General features: G+C 44.0%; 1 protein-coding gene across 1 annotated transcript in view; it reads right to left on the bottom strand.

The window, feature by feature from the left end:
* LOC137256533 (RISC-loading complex subunit tarbp2-like) overlaps positions 1-20,700 on the bottom strand; it is a 582,560-nt gene that overhangs the window by 182,628 nt on the left and 379,232 nt on the right. The gene's annotated exons all lie outside the window — the stretch shown is intronic.

Genomic DNA, 20,700 nt, shown 5'->3' with positions numbered 1-20,700 from the left:
CCAGAAATTATTGAGAATCATGTTGCGTCGTGTAACTCATTACGTTTATTAACTTCTGGCGTTTTACTTACATAAACATGTTAAAACATCATCCTTTTACAGTCTCAGTCTTCTTTTAGTACTTTGTTAGACCTCCACGCTCAGCAATGCATGCCTGAATACGCCTAGGCACACTACCCATCAAAGTTTGTAGGTAATCGTGTGACAGGGTATCCCAATATTGGACCACCTCGGCCTTCATATCTTCAATATTTCTCAGTCCCTTTTGGTTTATTCTGTCCTTCATGACTCCCCACACATTCTCAATTGGGTTTAGGTCTGGGCTGTAACTGGGCCAGTCTAAAACTTGAACATTTTCGCCCGACAACCACTGTTTTGTGTAGCGCGCAGTGTGTTTTGGGTCATTATCATGCTGGAAAATCCAATCATCTTCATACAATGTTTGTGCTGTCGGAAGAAGGTGACCATTTAGAATGTCAACGTATCTTTCTTTTGTCAAGTTTCCCGTGAAAACACACAATGGCGTCACTCCGCGAGCCGATATGCCACCCCACATGTGAAACTTCGGGCTATGTTTTGGTCGCTAGTAGATAGGTTTGACAGTATCTTTGGTCCAAATTTTCACACAATTAGGGAAAAGCCAAACAGAACTTTCATCCGAAAAGAAAACATTATCCCAATCTTGATTTTCATGAGCCCGACACCAGTTTAAACATTTTTCCTTTTGTGCATCTTTCATCAACGGCAAGGGAATTCCACGTTTTTTCACCCAATTAAGTCTCTGTAATTCCTGCCTAACTGTTTCATTGCATACCTGAGGACTTCCTCTGCTAATCATTTCATTTCTGATGTTCTCAACACTTTTCAATTTGCCCCTACTCACAATCTGCCCAAGTCTTCGGCGATCCACAACACTGAATTTCCTAGGCCGACCTGCCCCTGCTTTGAGCTCTATCCCGGTTCCTGTTTGAATATTCTTCAAAGTTCTGTATACTGTAGACAGAGGAATACCATGTCTACAAGCTAACACTTTAGCATCAGCCTCACCCCTTTCAAAATCATCTAGAATGAGCTTTCTTTTCTCTCTTCCTGTAAATTCTGCCATGTCAACACAGGAAGCCGTCTGCTCAGACAAGAGAGATAACTCTTGACGTAATGAGCTGCCTTCTAAGCCTTCAAGAGTTGTCTCCCTTATTTAGTATGCTTAGTGCATAGTGAAAGCCCTTTTTCCAATCTTAGCATCATTAGAAAAAAAAGAAAGATTTTCTCAATAATTTCTGGGAACACTGTAAGCTTTAGATTTAGCACAGATACAATCTCAGATCTCAACATTATTGAGGCGGGCAGAACGAACCAAAAAGGACTTAGAAGATATTAGGAAAGAAGTGAACTTTGATCTGTAATGTACCCAGGCGCATTCAGTCATGTATTGCAAGGCAAGGAGGCCTCACGAAGCACTGAAAAGATTGTAAGAGAATCGTATCTCAACATATCATGTAAGTAAAACTTTCATAGTTTATACACATCTGATAAAGAATTGCCGAAATACCCCAGTAACTTTCATCAAAAATTTATATTTACTACAAACAACCCATTTTCCCTTTTCTCTATTTAAACAGGTTATGAGAAACCATACCAACAAAGCATGGCGATTTAGACATCATCAAAACTGATACAAAACTTGAAGTATGCATCAGACAAAAGGAAATTATATTGATCTGCCCGGGAAATTATGTACACAGCACATTTATAAATGACTTGCTCTGTGAAGACATACATATATTTAAATGTGTCAGTGTGTGGTTTTTAGCAATATGTGGATGCAATCTCAAGCCACATACCTAATCGGAGTGGTGCCTTGTTTGCTTGGTATATGCTGGAAGTGTCCCCAAATGTTTCGAAAATAGTATCGACTCGTATAATATACATTGCTGTAGAAACTTGTATTAATATTCTTGAGGCACTAACGGCTTTTTGTTCGTTCAACAGAAAACATTGAAAGTCAACTCTGAGATTTAAAGGACTGGTGCCTGGAGATGAATAATTCATTATCAAAACAGTACTTGTAGCGTCAGCCTTTGTCTCGTTTCAGGTAATTTAACATACTTGGTAATCGCACATTTCCAAGTATCAGATTTGATCAATTTATAGTGTGGAACTGGCTTTTTGAACTTAGAAAGTATACTAAACTATACGCTACTAGTATATTAAAAATTCACCTCTGTTGTTTGAAACAGAATTGTGATGGTAATTTTGCTGATGATTTGCCTGTAATTTCATCTGTGACCAAAAACTTAGAGAAAGCTTACTGTTAAGGAGTACAGGTTATACTGTTTACCGGTTATCCACTGAAAAACATTTGAAACAAAATTAACTTTAGAGTTACGACGCGTGAAATTGGAAAACAAAATGTTTTCAGGGAGGTTAATACCGTGGAACGCAATTTTGAGGAATTGTGTTATCAGATAATTCACGGTGTGTTGGAGCGAAATGGACTGATCATGGAGAAAACCAAACCAAATGCATCTTTGGAAGTAGAATCTATTTACGTTCCACTTGAATCCGTCATTGAATAAGAAATAAATTATATTACGACACAATTATACCTGCGAGCAAACGAGATTGTTTTCGGAAAGTCATTCACTGGTAAAAGCAACACCATTAGATTTGTTGATCCTTGTAAAGGATTATCACGTGTTAAACGTAACTAAAAATGAAGGTGTTTCTTTATTTCTATGTTATTATTTACCTTTTACTTAAATTATAACAATGTCACTTCAAAGTGGGTAATAAATCAGTTTTCACGAAAAGATAAAAACTCAAAGTGTATCATAAAACTTGGCAATCTCCTTTGTTTTCGAATGCTTTAGATAATATTAGAGCTTCAACAATAACAATAAAATGTTTAAAACAATGTTATATCGAATGACCAATGAGGACCAAGTTGGTGTAAACCGCGGATATTCGGATACACATTACAAAGTAACAAGCAACAATCTAACATATGGTAGAACATTCAATGCTTTAGACTCTCTCTTTACTTCTTCTAATGAATTTTAAGAAAGCTTCGAATCAGTAAACAGAATAAATGTAATATTTCGATAACTTTTCGACCAGGTATGTAGCTTTTCTTTGCGTTGGGTAAACCTATTGTACAGTGGAAGCTGTCCAAACCGGCATCTGTCCAGTGAGGCGAGGCGAGTCAACACTGGCATAAAATCTCAGGCCCACCCTCGGCTTGTACATTTATCAGCAGCTCTACAATCCAGCACATTGTCTAAACCGGATTATTTCTTCAGTCCCAATGAGTGCCGATTTAGACAGATTGTACAGTGCTAGTAATGATATGAAAACAAGGGAATCAATCCAATATATACACCGTAAATACGGGTTCATTAAGCTGCTGACACGACGCTTACATCAAACGGGAGAAAAGTGTCTGCTTGTAGTCTCATTTTAGAGTTCGTGGCTGTTAATGATGAATCAAAAGTGATTCTTGATTTGCTACTAAAAGGTAGGTCTTTGAATGGTCTTTACACTAAAGAAGATACATTTTGCGAAATTGTTTTGTTTTAGTTGTTGTTTTCTGGGAAATTTCTGTATTTCAATCTGTCTACAAGAAAAACAATAATACAGATACAGACAGCCTAAAATGTTCGAATGCCGGAATAATACTGACGTAAGTCTAACATACTGGCAAAAGGGGGGGGGGGGGGCATTTCAAATGCAAAAGATGTTAGCACAACTTTGAAAATCAATGTGGGTGTGATAATTAACTAGAAATGTGACAAAAGATGATGTAAAAACGTGAACATGAAAACACATGCAGCAAATGTCCAACTTCTGTCATGTGACTATCTGAAAACGGGGAGGAAGTAACATGTAGAGACATTCGACACCGATTAATACCTCAAGCCCAAAGTGAACGTTGATTTGTTTTTCTAACTTCCGTGTTCAAAGACATCGTTTTCAGTTAGAATTGGTTTCAAATAGAGCAAAGCATACATGTTCAGTATATCTGGACTATATAGATAGAGGGAGAATAGAAGATAGAGTCTTGACGTAAGTGAATTGTGATACCAGCTTCACATCTCACCTACATAATATTATCTCTCAGTACAGATACGTACTTTGAACATGAAGAATTGTCTGTATTTCATCTTCTTTTCATTCTTTGATGCAACGTTTCTTGGCCTTTCCTGGCCACATCATCAGGTAAAACAAATGAACATCAGCTGGCATCTTCTAAAATGTCAATCAATCAGATACGTCCTTTGTCAGTTTCCATGCACTGAGACAATATGACCTACGTATCCTTCGGCCAACCTCTACCCATTTCAGCTTGCTTCTCCGACAAGAACTTACTGTGAAGATTCGGTGATTACCAAATGATTAACAAATAACCCCAAACATGCACTGTGTGTCGAGGATAATATATGATTGCTTCGTTCGAGGGATGCACAAACGCAGTCAGAATACAAAGTGATATAGCTGGTGTACATGTAAACTGTAACTGTCATCACCAATATGTTACATGTCAGTGCAAAAGATCCAATGGCACATCACACAAGGAGCAAAACGATCTGGTAATCAATGAAGAATACAAATGACAGGTTCAATTACAGCCATGATATGAATGCTTTCCGGGCTGCCAGATCGATGAGGTATAACTGATTGATGACCGATTCTGGTATGCACATGGTTCCTGAGGGGCACATTCTGACAGCGGCTGCATATGAATTTTAGGGATTTTTGTCATAAGCACCACCTCTATCACTGAAACAAGGGCAACAGCAGATTTCTTTCAACCGCAATTTTATCACACAATTTAATTCCGGGAATGTGAGGGCTTCGATGCGATCCCTTGCCGATGTATTGTGTTAACAAGCGTTATCAATCGACCACGTGATATCCTTTCCAGGAACTGTTGTCCTTCGGAAAAGCTGAACCTCAAATGCGGCAAAATAGGATGCCACCATATTGATATGACATATAGGTCGAAGTAGGGAATTTCAAAGAAACATTTATGTACCTCAGAAGTTCATTGAAAATGAAAGAATATATTTCAATATATGTATGGGTCCTAGAAATATCTTTTCAAGGTGATCGATAAGGTTTTGGTTTTGTCTGCTAAAGCTAAACAAGTTATGATTTTTATCAATTGCAATAATTATGTTGAACTAGGACTCTTTTCCTCTCAGGTTTGAATGAATGCATAGTTTCGAAAGTCAGCTACAATCTAGAATATCAGATGGCAAACGCTCTCGGCAGACTTTATACATAATCAGTTCAACGTGTTTCACTTTTCATGAAATATTGTCATTGAATGACGGAAGGTAATAAACCATGATTAATCGTTTGAACCCGTCCTTGTCAGGACATAATATACATATATTCCATTTCAGTGTTGTGTTCACGTCACGATATGGCTGAAATATTGCCGATATTGGATATTTTGCCTACTAAGGCAACAGGTTCATAATTTGTTAAAGAAACCACATATTTTCATGTAGTTCAGGAATCTTAATGTTTGTTTCAGGAAGAGATGGAGCACATTCCGCCACATATTTTACTCATGATTTCATGCAAACTTGAAATGCATTAATAAGTTGTTAAGGAAATAGCATATTTAAGTTTCATCACCTGAAAGGTTGTTCAAGAATCAATATGTTTGTTCAAGAAAGGATGGATCAAAATATTCCGATCCGCGCCCCAGCCACACCACCGGCCAACAGAAGCAAACTGACCTTCCAAGATGTGCATGTATGAGACCACACTACAATCATTCGGGTAGTGGCATTGTTAATAGAAAACCTTCACCTTTTCTTAATTATTCTTTGGTGGGAGAAACCAGGGAAGAGAACTGCGTGCGATAAACTTATTTCCGCTGTGTGAGACCTTCATATTTTCAGCGCGCTTTCCAGGACCGCTCGGAATAGTTTCGGAGTTGGCACGCCGGGAGGGGCACTTGCAAGTGTTATCGAGTTACACCTGTACAGTGAGAACTAACTGGTTCTTCTGCATCCTCCCACTGGTCCTGTTTCGGATATGTTCATTTGCAGCACTTTATTGAGCACACACGTGTTTCTCTGTCTGAGAAGAATTGTGAATATTGGGGACAGACCATTTGATACTCTGGTGGGGGTATCAAAAATAAGCCTACACGCGTTTCTGTGTCTGAGAAGAATTGCGAATATCGGGGATAAACCATTTGATATTCTGGTGTGGGAATCAAAACTAAGCATACACGCGTTTCTTTGTGTGAGAAGAATTGTGAATATTGGGGACAGACCATTTGATACTCTGGTGGGGGTATAAAACTAGAACAAAAGAAATTGTCCATGGATTTGTTAGGGGCATGTGCTTGGAAATACCATCTGCATGTTGTTAGATACTGATGAGTGTATCTTATATATTGATCCCCAAACAATTCTTCTCGTTTTAAATGGGCTCCAGACTCTTTTGACTAGGTGACAAATACCTACCAAGGCATATTACTCTTGGTGTCAGTTCCATTACCGTAGGCTTAGGGGGGAATCAATACTTGTGAAAATGTATGAGATTTTTAAATGGCAAAGACGTGAAGCATAATCAAGACAAATTATCATTCTATGAGATAGGCGTCTAGTCTGATTAACAGTAGGCGAAGAACGTCGATCAAATTAACTGGTGGTAAGATATGGTAATCGAAATATATTAGTTATTGGATAGGTTTAATCAGTCTCATTGACAAAAACGTCTGTACTTCGTTGCCGCCGGATGACAGTGGACTAACGGTAACCCTCACTCCTCCGTCAATTTGTTAAACAAGCGAGATACATTCGTGAGCGGCCACCACCAGGGTGGGTCAGCGAGCCCATCATTAAGTGATAGCTAGTCAAAGCTCAATTCAGCTCAGAAGCTGTTTCAGTTATAAATTATACTATAAGCTATTTCCTCCCAAGGTTGACGTAAATCGATAGTATCCTCGATGTCCCAAAAAGCCATGTTGGGACGTGTTTGTGAAGAAAGTACGCTGTATACAAAATATAAATGATGTTCCGGACATCAGATATCTCATTATGATGCTGATGTGTGCCCGTTCTGTTCTTTGTATCAATATCACTGGTAGAGGAAGTTACTCTCAACAGGACATAGAGATACACGTAATCTTTGCCCTGCTTTTAATAAATCTGATGAAGCTAAATCCTATCCCTGGTAGTTGCTGTTGGGGAATATGGTTTCAAGCTTTGATAAGAAGAATGGTTGATAAGACCTCCACGATCATTTCAACCCTTGTTTTGTAAACAGAAGTGGAACACCACACATCTCGTAAATGTCAGAGCTGAAAGTTTGTCTGTTGGTTGCATTTTTGCGTTGTGTTTTGAAGTTTTATTGTTTGTGTGTCGACTGTAAAATAAACTGACGGACAAAAGAAACGCTGGTTTCACAAACCTGGTTGCAAAACTGATTCAAACTCAAAAACATTGTTTACAGCAATATAGGAACATTCTTGCAAACCCAACCGTGGCTGATAACATGTAATGAACGTGCAGCATGATTTTTGGGTGAAATCTGCGTTTTTGCATATAATTTCAAAAGTGCTTTTACGAAAGTTTCGTGCAAAGATCGGGTATAAATAATGACTAACACTCTTCTCTGACATTCGACCGTTTAGATTTGATGAACAAGAATGCCACGTTTAACATCTGTACAGCGCGAGAGAGCGATAGGAATGCTGGAGATGGGTGCAACCCAGTCCAGGGTTGCGACAATCATGGGCTCTCATAAAACAACGATAGAGAGACTAGTGCAACGTGTCAGACAGACTGGTCAGACATCAGACAGACCACGGAGTGGAAGACCGCGGGTAACAACGCAAAATGAAGACCGCTATTTACGTCTGCTTCACCTTCGTAACAGATTCCTCACTGTTACGTCATCAGCAAGAGATGCACTACAACACCCCATCAGCAGGAAGACCGTGGCCCGACGTCTCCGCCATTATGGACTGAGGGCTTATCGACCATTCAGAGGAATGACCTTGAGTAGTATAGGGAATGACAGTTCTGGACCACTTTCAAGAAATGTCTCTACAAAGCCTTATTTACTAAATAAGGCTTTGGTTGGGACCTTAGATCTTGCTACTATTACCCCTACTACAATGAAACAGTTTACCGTGTATTGGTTGGAGGTAACACTGTGCCGTACGGTACGATTAATAATTCTTCTCTTACAAACCCCCTACCCGGCCCACCCCTCAAGTAGTACAAGTTAGGTTCGTCGGCTTTCATATCCACTTTATCTATGTTGTAAGTTTTGACTGACCATATAGGATCGGTGGCCCGCTTACGGCTATCGCCCTCGTGTTCCCCCGGCTGGTATAGATACCTCACTAGGGCCCTATCTGGTATCTGTTTCTCCTTCCCACGCAATGGAGCGGCCGACTCTGCAACTATTGATTTTAGTTTGATAGCGTCTGCCGGTTTCTTACCGGTGAGACGGGTGACTTCATGGTTGATTGCCGACACCACCTTGGGTAACCTCGTGACCCATTCAGTCGATCGTTTTCCAGGGGTGACCATCTCCCTAGCATACTGATGGCCGAACAAGCGCTCAGCCAAAGTCCTATTAAATCTCTCAACTATGGCTTGGCTGCGATGGGCTCCGGCCGTGCCACGCCTGACCTTTGTATCGTGTTTGGCTAGCAGTTGTGACACGGCACCCATGAACTCCCGTCCGGGGTCAACTTGCAGCTCTGTTGGCCACGTCAGCGGGCTGCGTTTGTATATGCGTTCGAACCCTCTGGCTACCTGGGCCGAATCTTTCGTGGTCAAGGGTTCGGCTTCCTTGTAACGACTGGCTACGTCCACTACGGTTAAGGCATACTTGTACCTCTTGTCGTGGGGTAGGAACAGTAGGTCTGCCTGGTGAACGCTATTAGGTATGTTAATACCGAACCTCCTTCTAGGCACGTAGCGTGGTGCCGGCAAATAGATCTGCCACAGGGCTTGTTTTTCAAGCCACGCTTTGGCTTCCTCCGGGGGTACTCGCGCTATTTTAGCTAGCTTATCTACTGCGCTAGCTCCTTTCCAGTACCCACGCGGGCTGTAGTAAATAGTCTCAAATTTTTTCATGTCCATACGCGTATGTGTTTATCCCATCAATAGCTATCCAACGTTTCGTGTCCATAGGCGACAGGGACGTCTTGTTTATAGTCAGTCCGTATATCTTATGTCCATCATTTCTAAGTGTGTTCATTTTATGCCTAAAGGTACGGGTCTTGAACAGGGCTTCCTTGAATCTGGCGTGTTTGATGTGTTGTTTCACCACATACTTCTTAACCCCCTTAGCCTTCCGGATCTCACTATTGTCGGCTTTCAGTATGGAGTACATCTTCGGTCTCAAACCTATGTACTCGGCTATGGGCGTGCCAGCGCACTCGTCCTTCATCTTACCTAGGACCTTTTTATTTACCGTACTGTGTATGGCATGGGTCTTAGGGTAGTCGCTGGTGTCGTATAAATCGAGGTGTTTTTTCATGTCCTCGTACACGTCCTCGGTTCGAATCTCCATCAGCAGGGAATCCGTGTCAGTGTACAGCACTTCACACCTGTCACCGTACTGTTTCTTGAGCTCGTTGTAGTAAAAGTCGTACATCAGGTGTTTGGATAAATCGAGGATGCTCATCCCCACGTAAACAGGCCGGTTGAATTTTATGTGGCTTTTCTTCATGTGTAGGGCAACCAGGTTGTCTGTGAATATCTTACTACGGTTGAATGCCGGACTGGCTATCAATCTCCTGAGCTTGTCTTCCTCACTCGACCGAACCAGCTTCACGGTCACGCGTTTCCTCAGGTTCTCCATAGTCTTACCAAACACCGAGTTGTTCATGAGCTTGTAGAGATTTTTCTCAAAATCACTGGTGGCTTTTTTTCGTAGGTCTGTGTTCATTCTGATGTAGGGCTCCATCCATGGGCTCTGGTCGAACATGAGCACCCTGTGTATTTTGGTCAGCCTCATACCCAACGACAGGTACAGCTGTAGGTTGCGATAGTGAACGATGTACTTGGTCTTATTCATTAAGTTAGGCACGAGTTTTTCAACGTCTGTCACACGCCCACCTGACAAGTTATGTTGGTACTCAGACATCCAGTCTGGGTTAACCCTCATACGTTTGGGGGCCAGGGGGTAGCTGTTGTGCGATGTGTGTAATTCCTTGGGGTACTCTAAGTCAACCTCGAGGATATACCCTTTGTTCGAATCTGGTGCAACCCCCATAACATCAACGTGGGGTACCCATTCGAATCCCCCTGTAGGTAGATACTGGCTCATGGCCCAGCCGTACAGGTTGTTTGCGTCGAGGTAGAGAATGTGATTGGTTGGCTTGTTAGGATCGTAACCTTTCACGTATTGATTATTTGCTTTCGCGTATCGTTTGGATGCCATGGAAATCCCACCTCGCAAGCCTTTCTCAATGAATAGGTGCATGTCGTAATCTGTGAGCAATTCCAAATTAACTCCGGTCTTTTTAAGCAAGGCGTCCCACGACAGACCTGGGCTGGTGTAATACCATGCGGGGTCGAGTTTATACTGCTTGAAACATGTCCGCCTAAACGTTTCAAACACGTCGGCTAACAGCAGTACATCTGTCCTCAAGTATAGGTCGTGATAATCACCCAGGTTCTTACAACCCAGTTTATTCCATACGTTAGTTGCGTGCGAGTAATCATCTCGTGAGACGGACGCCTCATTCAGCTTGCTATAAAAGCAGTCAATAGGGGGTAGTCTGGTCTCGGTGAACTTGGCCCAACTATCCATGTACTCATAGGGGTACACACCCTTCCTCATAAGCAGGGGTCTAGTCTCGGCGTCTGTGTATCGATCGGTGATAGGGAAGGTATTGTTGGCCTTGACCAGACTGTCGAGTGACGACAGGAGGAACTGAAACGAGTCAATGAACCTAAGTCCGTTTAAACTGAAGGAGATGTATCTCTCCATGTTGTTGGGGATGCACGTTATATTACCATCGATTTTCGTGATGGCCTGCATGATCAAGTGTGAGTCGTACCCTCTCAAGTTGTGAAATACAACGGGGATGTTTATTGTCTTAGGGTTGATTTTAAGCTTGAGGTTGCACGCGTTGTGAGCGGAGCCTCTATACTTACCAGTTATGTGACAGTGATCTCTCACCGAATCACCGTTAAGTGGTGATTCACACACGTGACAGTTAGTGCTACTAGCGTGGGCTAGCCTGTCGACTCGGGTCAGACGCATGGGAGCGATTTTATACAATGCATTCCTAATAATTTTTTCTTCCACCTGCAAACACTTTAGAAACCTTTCAGCCGCGTCAGGCCCCCTATACACTACCGGAGCTTTCGTTTCCCCGTCACAACGGACGACAATGTATCCAAACGAACAGGCATTATGCTCTTGTGTCTTGTGGGTAAAGCTGCCGGCGGCACCACTGGGGGTATCCCCCACAACTAAGGCTTCGAAGTCGGCGTATATAATATAAGGCACAGACATTTGATTCTTGTGGTTACTGAATTTTAGGATATTGTCACCTTCCTTAGGCATGTCGACTCGTATGGCCGTCTGCCCCACACCTTGACAATCATCCCGGTGGGATTCTAATAAATCAGCTCGGGTGAAGCCATGTAGGCATCGTACACAAAAGTGTTTTTCCCCATCGTGTTTCGACTGGTCGTGCAACAACCGGCTGAGATGTTTTATCCACGTGTAGTGATACTTTTCACCTCGTTGGATCATGAATATATTGATAACTTGGCGATCCTTCACCGGGCTGACCCTGTGTACTATTGTTGTGTTACCTTCGTGCCCAAAGACATTTATAGCCAGATTATTCTGTTTTTCTACTTTAGTGATCTGGGATATGGGGGTGGGTTCATCTATACCATCCCAGTTGAGCCCATCGTCTTGGGGATAGCTAGAAAGCCTATCTGAATGAGTGCCAGCTGGAAATAAGGCTGACCTGATAGCTAACCTCAGGCAATCGTTTCCTCTATTCTTAACGTTTACTATGGCATGTTTATTCCTATAGTATGGAGGCAAGGCTAGGTATGACCCGCCTCTGAACGGCACGTAGTTAGCTATGTCTAGATAGACATTATCGATTTTATCTACAGCCCACCCGGACCCCAAGTGTGTGTAGCGTTCTAGGTATTCTCGTATCTGCTGAAAACTGGTATCGATTGATGTATCAATGGTCTCTGTATGTGTGGCGACCTCTTGTTGACCTCGGAAGTAAGGCTGAACATACTCAGTGGTACTCCCAACCTGCTTATCGAGCGACATTTTCACTGTGATCTGAAACTTGATACTTCCTAGATTATTTAGTTCCTGGTTGACCTTATCAGCTATCAGAGGCTTGATATCTGTAATGTCTATGTTTCTATCAACGTGCATGCGCCAACCTCTCAAATAGTTGCCTACAGCGCGCTCAGTGCGCACGAACTGTAGGTCAATAGCTCTATTCTGTCGTAATAATTCTACAAGCTGTGGTTTTCTCATACGGGAATACCCACCTAAACCCAAATCGTGTGCCTCGGCTTTCAGTTGTTTTACAGTGGGACGTGCTACGGGGGCATGTGATAACAATGCGGTTAACCCGGCTCTCCCCAGGTTTGAATAACCCGTGTATCCAAGCTGTTTTGCTTGAGCTTTTAATTGTGTTACCGTAGGAGGGGCTTCTAAACCTAGTAATCTCAACAATGCTGACTTACGCATTCGAGAATACCCGATCACACCTCTCTGTTTTGCGACCCTCTTCAGCTCGCGCACAGTAGACATAGTGTTTACACCTAAGAGAACCAATGTCTAATTGCTTCACAGTAAGGGGAGGTAACCCTTTCACGCACTGGAGTCTATCTTGAGCAGTCGCCTACGTTCTTTTATATAGCCTTTTTTATTCTCGTAGATGAGTTGATGTCTGACTACGTTCGCTCCGTGAGCTTTACATAGACAGTAGTGTCCTTTAACCCCGATACCACACACAGAACACGTGTAGTTAGGACTTCCCATATGGAAACAACAGAACCCCTGATTCCTGCATTTCCTACCACAGGCCTCGGTCTTCCCCATAAGTATGTATTCGCATCGGTATGGAGCGGGTCTCATGTTTACTTATATAGGTATTTTAATTTAATTGCTTCGCAACCAACGCAGTAGCTGCTATACCCAACACTATGAAGCCCAGTTCACGATTCATTTGTCCCTTGGATGGTGTGTAGTACTGAGCGAGTGTGGGTTTATTGAGCGGTTCCAATTGTTTACCAGTTAGTAGGTAGTATTCTTTCATTGCTTCATCGACATCGTAGAATGTTTTAATGGCATGGTTTTCACGCTTGAGTTGTTCGTTAATAAAATCGATCCTCTGGAGGCGTTTTTTAGCGTACTCGTCCTGTGCTCTTTGTAATTTCTCAGTAGCGAGATCGTGTCGCTTCCTTTCTTCTTGTATTTCAGCCGCGTGATCATCTCGTAGTTTCGAGAAGAGGAAATTACTCCCGGAAAATGCCAGGGCATTCACTAACGCCCCACCGACCATCATAGCTATCGTGGCCATCCCTATATTTATTTCATTATATTATCAGGTATTATTCCTTGTTTTACTAGGATGTCTTTTGTGGCCATCGCCATACCAAGGTTCATTATGAGCATACCCATATCCTGCAGGTTGAAATCTAGCTTGATAGTTGGTTGTTTAAGCACCATTTTAGTCAACCGAGCGTACCCTACTGCTAGACTGGCTACCACTGTGGCGTGGTATGCGTCGTTGACGAACGTTTTCCCCTCAGACATTATGTATATGATATAAAATATTAAAATTATAACATGATATGCGGGTCTACCGTGGGGGTGGGGGGCTCACTGTTGGGTGGGGGCTCACTGTGGGAGGGTACCCCCACGTATAACCACGAGATAGCCAAGGCAGCAGTTACACCTACAACCAACAACAGTCGGGGGTTGGTCACTTTATGTTGGTTACACCACCGTTTTTTACCGGCAGCTACTCTCTTAGGATTCTTCTGTCTGGTTACTGTGGGGGTCACTTCCCTCACTGGTTCCTGTGAAGGGGTCTCCACCGTCACCTCGGGAGGGGTTTCCCTCACTGGGGTTTCCTGTGCAGTATCCATCTATACTATTATTATTATTCTTTCTCTCAAATTGACAATGTTTTGCCGTGATAATCGCCGCCATCACTGGAGCCAACAACATACCATATTTGTGGTACAGCCCGCAGCTGATAGAACTCACGGCGTGTTCGATAAAAGGGTCTTTCTCGAGGTCCTCCCACAGGTAAAGTCGGCGCTCTGGTGGAATGGGAAGGAAGTGTGATACAATACCGGTGTATATCTGGGTCATAGCCGATCCTATTGTCTTTGTCATTTCTGCCCCGAGCCGGGACTCGTATCTAGCGTACAGCTTATCGATTTCTTCGGCTGACATTTTGTGAATTTTATCCGGAGTGTAGTCTCCAAAGTAATGTTTGGCTTTGCCGCCAACAGCCAACGCCACCAGTTTCTCTCGCTTGGGGGAATCCCCCACACCCCCAGTGGGGGTACCCCCCAACTGTTCGAGCAATTCCTCACACTCCATCTTATAATATAACAAGTAAGATTTAGTTTTAACTACATAATACCCGATGCAGACAAAACACAGAGAAATGAAGGTTAAGTTGCACACGACAAACACTTCAAATATCATAGCTATATACTTAGCTTTGCTTAGCTTTGCTTAGCTTTAGCTTAGCTTTGCTTAGCTTTGCTTAGCTTTAGCATACTATATATGCTACTGGTTGGTCGGTCTTGAGCACGAGCTTAGCGTGTTTAGTTTCAGCGAGCTGTTTCTTCACCCGTTCCCGTTCTAATTTACTCATCACATCGTTCTCTCTCAAACACTCCTCGAATGAATCCCTGTCCTTGCAGTGAAATAAGGCCACCCATCGCGTCTGCTCCCTGAGGTCTTTCAACACCGAGTTGAACTTCTGCGTTAGCACCCAGACGCTGTGATTTGCATGCCGGCCGGAGAAGGCCAGGTACGATAGCATGTCTCTCTTTTTTGTTATCTCGCGATTAGCGCTGCAGTCGTCCAGTATAAACAGCGTCGGTTCCCCTTTAAATTTCTCGTGAAGAGCTTTCAACCAGTCCTGCAGGCGTGTTCCAGGGTCGATTTTGTGTACGTCCGGGTCCGTCATCACCCAAGGTCGCGCGTACGTTTTATTCATGCTCAGAGTAGGGCACATGATAATGATGTTATCGAACACATCCTTGTAGTAACCCTCCAACATATCCAACACGAAAACGGTCTTCCCACAGCCAGTCTGCCCGCACACTATGGCGCAGTGTGGGTCAGTGGGTAGTTGTGGGTACCCCTGGGGGGTGTGGGGGTCTTGTTTATTGTTGGGGGGTGTGGGGGGGTACCCCCCATCAGTAGATGGCTTGCACGAATCTCCCATTGTCTATATTAAGTTGCGCGTCCATAATAACGTACAGATATAATTTCAACTTACCAGCGGTTTGAGCCTTCTTAGTCATCTGGATGGTTATCCCTTCGCTGCCGTTATCTATACGGCGCCCGGTACCGTGCAGTTTATCATCATCCGTGGATCGCATGTCCAACCATAGGGCGTACTTGGTGGTCAGGTATTCACCGATCTGCACGGAGCCGAGGTCCAGGTCCTTTGTTATGTAATCCCCCACTGGTAGCTTTTTTATCTCATCCCACTGCTGGTGTGGTCTCATACCATGACTGAACAGCTGGTTGGGCACGCCCTCGATGGTAACTTCCACCTTTTCAATCTCGGGGTTGAAAAACTTCTCGCTGTCCCTCCGGAATGGATCGTAATCCTCCACGGGGACGACCAGGATACCTTTCATCGATCGCACCGGCACGTTCAGGTTGATATTCCACACAGTGTCGCTCTTATCTCGCACGACTGATCTATGCCTCAGTACGCGATCGTACAGGATAGCCATCTTCCCAGAGTACTGGCTTCGAACCTGCCTGGCCAGCTCAGGGCTAGTGACCATGTCGAACTCCAGAGAGATGTTGTCTATGGTATAACTAGCCTCATCACCGTTCGGCGTACGCACTACTTTGCTATAGTCGTTAAACGTGAGCTCATATTCGAGCCTATCACCCAGCGCGGCCTGGTAAAACGGCGCGTGTCCCGTGAGCAACTCGAAGTCGAGCGGCATGCAGAATCGATTTCCGTATGCTCGAGCGATGGCCTTTTCACCGTCCGATAGCTTGTCTTGCTGGTCTTGCGTGAAGACATACCCTATGCGCGCCCGGGTTGATTTACTGATGCCCTGGTACACATCATTGACTCGTTCTCTCTCGCTTTTCCAGAGATCCTTGTAGCAGTGAAACACGTCGCTGTCGTCGATGCTCAGCACCTCGTTACCGCTGATCTTGACGGTCGTTTTCTTGATGATAGCTCGACCCACGTTCCGCACTAGCTCGCGTTTGTCGTTGTCGGAGGTCAACGTGATATTGAACGCCAGTCGAACAGTGCCTGGTACAATGAGGTCATTCTCACCAAGGTTTGGAAATCTAACCAGCAGAGTTTGATTCTGGTCTATCTTGCTGGGATTGTTGGTGATGGTCACCGACTGGCGCACGGCTCTGGCTCCTAATGGCTCTCTCAATCTTCTGAAAGGATCTAATTTTCTGCCGTACATTGTTATATAAAAGAAATATATTTTTAATACTAATGGATGAAGACATAGATATGACGGAGATGCCGGGCGCTAGTGCCCAGGCATTCGATGATGAGCAGGAGACCTCATTTACTAGTTCACCATTGAACCAAGAACTCTTGGAAACAACGGTAAATGATTATTACGAAAGTTTAAGAAGAGATAAAAACTACGTTGAACCACAGGGTCGATACCATAAGAATTTTTTTATTGATACAAAGGGTGTTCTACGCCTTAAGTCTGACCCAGGGGTTGACCTCTTTAACAAGAGCAATAAAAAACCACTGGCCTTGTCAACTCTAGCCAGCCGCCATGGTGTCGAATTTATCCGTGAACATCTAAACATGAATGATTACGGTGGTGCAATACCTAAGGCCGTTAAAGAAGATCTGCAAGCTACCAGATCCCACCTCACCACTAGAGATGAAATGACACCACAGCGTGCTACAGAAGCCTCGGACAGCATAGAAAAACTGTTGAGCACCTACTGGGACAAACCGTTACCGGGGTTTGACTTTCCGGTAAGGGAACTGCGCGGCTTAGACGAAGCCGTGAAACGCGTGCGTAGAGAACTCGTGAACAACATGGGGAAACTGAACGAAATCGACGAGCACATCGCTAGGGAAAAAACCAAACTCAACGAAACTGAAAACGATGATATGAAGCATCGTATCAATGAACGAATACGTGATTTAGAAGACGAGAGACGTACACGATTGGAATCCGCTTCCTCGAATCGTGAACAGCTTCGATCCCAGATCAGTCGTATTCGGGAAACAATCGATAGAATACTGAATGAGGATACAACTTTAGCCAACAGGATTCGGATATTGTTCCGGGAGCAAGGGATCACCATCGCCAGTATTCTGACTGCATTGGGTTTCATCATATCAACCCTGGTGGTGTCACTGACAGGGGGAACCCCCACACCTGCCGGCGGGGGAACTCCCACTCCGACAGGCGGTGGTGTTAAAGACTGGATAAAAAAACTCGGGGAAGGCCTAGCTAAACTGGCTGGTAAAGCCGCCGAAGCCCTTCCCGGCATCCTGGGTAGCATCGTCTCGTGGTTGTTGAGCGCTCTGTCTAAAACTGCCATGTGGCTCAGTCAAAACCTGTGGGCAGCCATCGTCGCCGTGGCGGGTCTGGTGTACGTAGCGGCTAAGAAATCTTTAACCAAATAAGTCCCAAAGTTACCCCACCAACCACCAGGGCTGTTTTATTATCAATATGCTGCTGATAGGGGGGTACCCCCACATGAATATGGGGGTGTGTGGGGGGTACATGAACTTTAGACTCCAGGGGTGGCGCCACTATACCCTTTTCACGTGGTGGGATGTGTGGGATATAGGGGGTGTTAATATCGGGGTTGATACCCAACTTTTGGTCGGCCGTGGCTATGACTGTTTTGTTGTTATAACCCACCACTTTTTTTATTCTCAGTTGCATATCACTCGGAGCCATGTACAACCCCACGCCGAACACGTAATTGACTTTCGATCTGGCGTATTCTAACACGTTTTGGTAACGGTCGATGGCACTCTGCGATATCACCTACCTACCGCAATGGACTAACATTAATATCAGCAACAATAAGCTGTTCGTCAGTGGAACTCGCAGCCAGATAACTGACGGCTACTACAGCGTGTGCTCTCTAAACGACGAGGTCTTCAAACCCCTGGGAGCCGAACTCAAGATGAACGACTCAAACGGCACAGTGGTGTTAATCAACAACGGAAGAACCTCCTTGAGGCTCGGCCGACCATTAGCGAGGATACTCGGTATGTCTCCTGACGAGATAAAACCAACAACAACCGTCACAGGCACGAAGTTACCCGATCTAGTACCGTACCGAGAGCTGTACATTCATCTCGGTCAGGTGAGCACAACGTACAACATTCAAGGAGGTCACCCTTCCACTATACTGAGAGCAGTGCCGGTGAAAACTGAGAAATTCAACGACGGTAGAACCGAGTCATTTTCACCACGGCAGTATAAGAGATTAACCCAGGGCAACATACCTGAGCTGACAATATCGGTGTTAGATATAAATCATAATCCTGTAAATATAGGATACCTCAGCTTAACGCTTCATGTAAAATGACCAGCGCACAAGGGCCCGGAGTGAAAAAATGCGTCAATATCGGGATCTCCGACCTCGGAGACACGCGCGGTTTCGACGCTCCCGGAGTAGATGGTAAATCGTACGCCTTGCAACTGAAAAACAACATTTACAAACGCGTTGAAATCCCCTCCGGTGGAACCCTAAGTGATATGATAGATACCACAAGAGCAACAGTCAACACTAAGTACGCCCTTGTCAACACCGGTGATAATAATTGGATAATATACCCATCGTTCGGTGGTAAACTGTTCGACTTAGACGATGTTGAGAGCACTACCGTCGTCCAAAACAAACCATATATGCTCGTCTTCACCGAAGATAACAAGTGGGTGTTGTTACCCGATAACGACGACTGGTTTCTCAATATTAGACTCGTCTCCCCTTACGTGTTTACGGATAACAAAGACAACCACCTAAACAAAGTCGTGAACAATGGAACCCTGCTCGTGGCTTATGTCCCAACTCAGAGACGTAGCGTAGTCGTCAGCCCAGTCAACACTATGGCAGCACACATGCTATCGAGTAAACCGGCCATACAAAACGTGACATTGCAGTTGGTGTCTGAATTCGAAGGCGTGGTCAAGATACTAGAGAGTCTACCGGCAAACTCAACACTGATCATCAAAGTCTACCTAGGGGAACCATCGGGGAATGATGTCGAGATCGTGAAGGGAATCAAACTCGGGTGGGTGAAACGACACCAGTATCAAGTTTGCAACGTTTACGTGCGGGTGGGTGTTGGAGCCGACACCAGTATGGAGGGGGTCAACGTGATCGTGGAAAACAAGATATCACTAACCAAGATCTTCCTGCCTGACAACATACACTTCATGGGTATGAAGTTAACCCCTGAATTATTATCAAAAAACCAGTTGGAAATTATATCGTAATAGTATAATAATGACCAGTCATCGTCCCAACACTACGCTTAACGACCTAGGAGACACGGAGGGCTTCGATCAGCCTGGTGAGGAAGATGAATTATACATCCTGCACTTCAAAGACAACGTGTACAGACGGGTGTCGTTATCAGATTTAAAAGAGCCTAAATGGCTGCTCAACTTAACAATCACCTCACCTTATATCACATTAAAAGAAGAAAAGTGGGGGTACATCTCTAAGATTAGGAATAACGGTATCTGGCCCGGGGATTTCATTACGGAAAATAAAGCAACAGTCTCGATAGATTCTCGTATTGGAGAAAAAAGTGGGTTAAGTTCTGACACAGAAAGTAAATTAACATTTAGCAGTAAGTTTTTTTTACCCAAGGAGCATCTTGATCAAATAAACTACCTCTACACAATCATCATAGAAGTCGTCTTTACGTATTTTAACCAGGAAAACTCCTCGAAAGGACGCCAAATTTTACCCGGGTTGACAATACACTGGTATAACGAACACGTAGGTCAATATTGCCGTATTGTTATACAACGGAATAACCCGGGGGGTCCTATAAACCGCTTCATAAGCCTCCCTGGGGTTTTTATTACAACAGAAAAGTCTATTGGCTTCACACCTATTATCCTTAATTATGATCTATCCCTTGTAGGCTTCAAATTCATTCGTGCAATATTAACTGAAACCCAATTAAAATATTTTTCAAAATATATATTATAGATGGGTCTGTACCCAGTCGTAGAGGAAGTAGCGAAGACGCTGGAAACCGTAGATGGGTTCCGCTTGAGGCAGTTATGTGATGTGAAACGTCAACTAGAACAAGACCGTGACACGCGGAAAGCACTATGTAAAAAATATAATAGAGCTTTCAATATCGTGGACGGGGCTGACACTACCCTTATGGCAACCAGCATGGGACTAGGGGCGGCAGGCGTTGGGTTGTTAGCTACCATCGTGGCTGCACCTATAGTGCTA

This window comes from Haliotis asinina, chromosome 11 (genome assembly GCF_037392515.1).
Source record: "Haliotis asinina isolate JCU_RB_2024 chromosome 11, JCU_Hal_asi_v2, whole genome shotgun sequence".
In the NCBI taxonomy this organism is placed as follows: domain Eukaryota; kingdom Metazoa; phylum Mollusca; class Gastropoda; order Lepetellida; family Haliotidae; genus Haliotis; species Haliotis asinina.
This window is presented reverse-complemented; position numbering and strand designations above follow the sequence as displayed.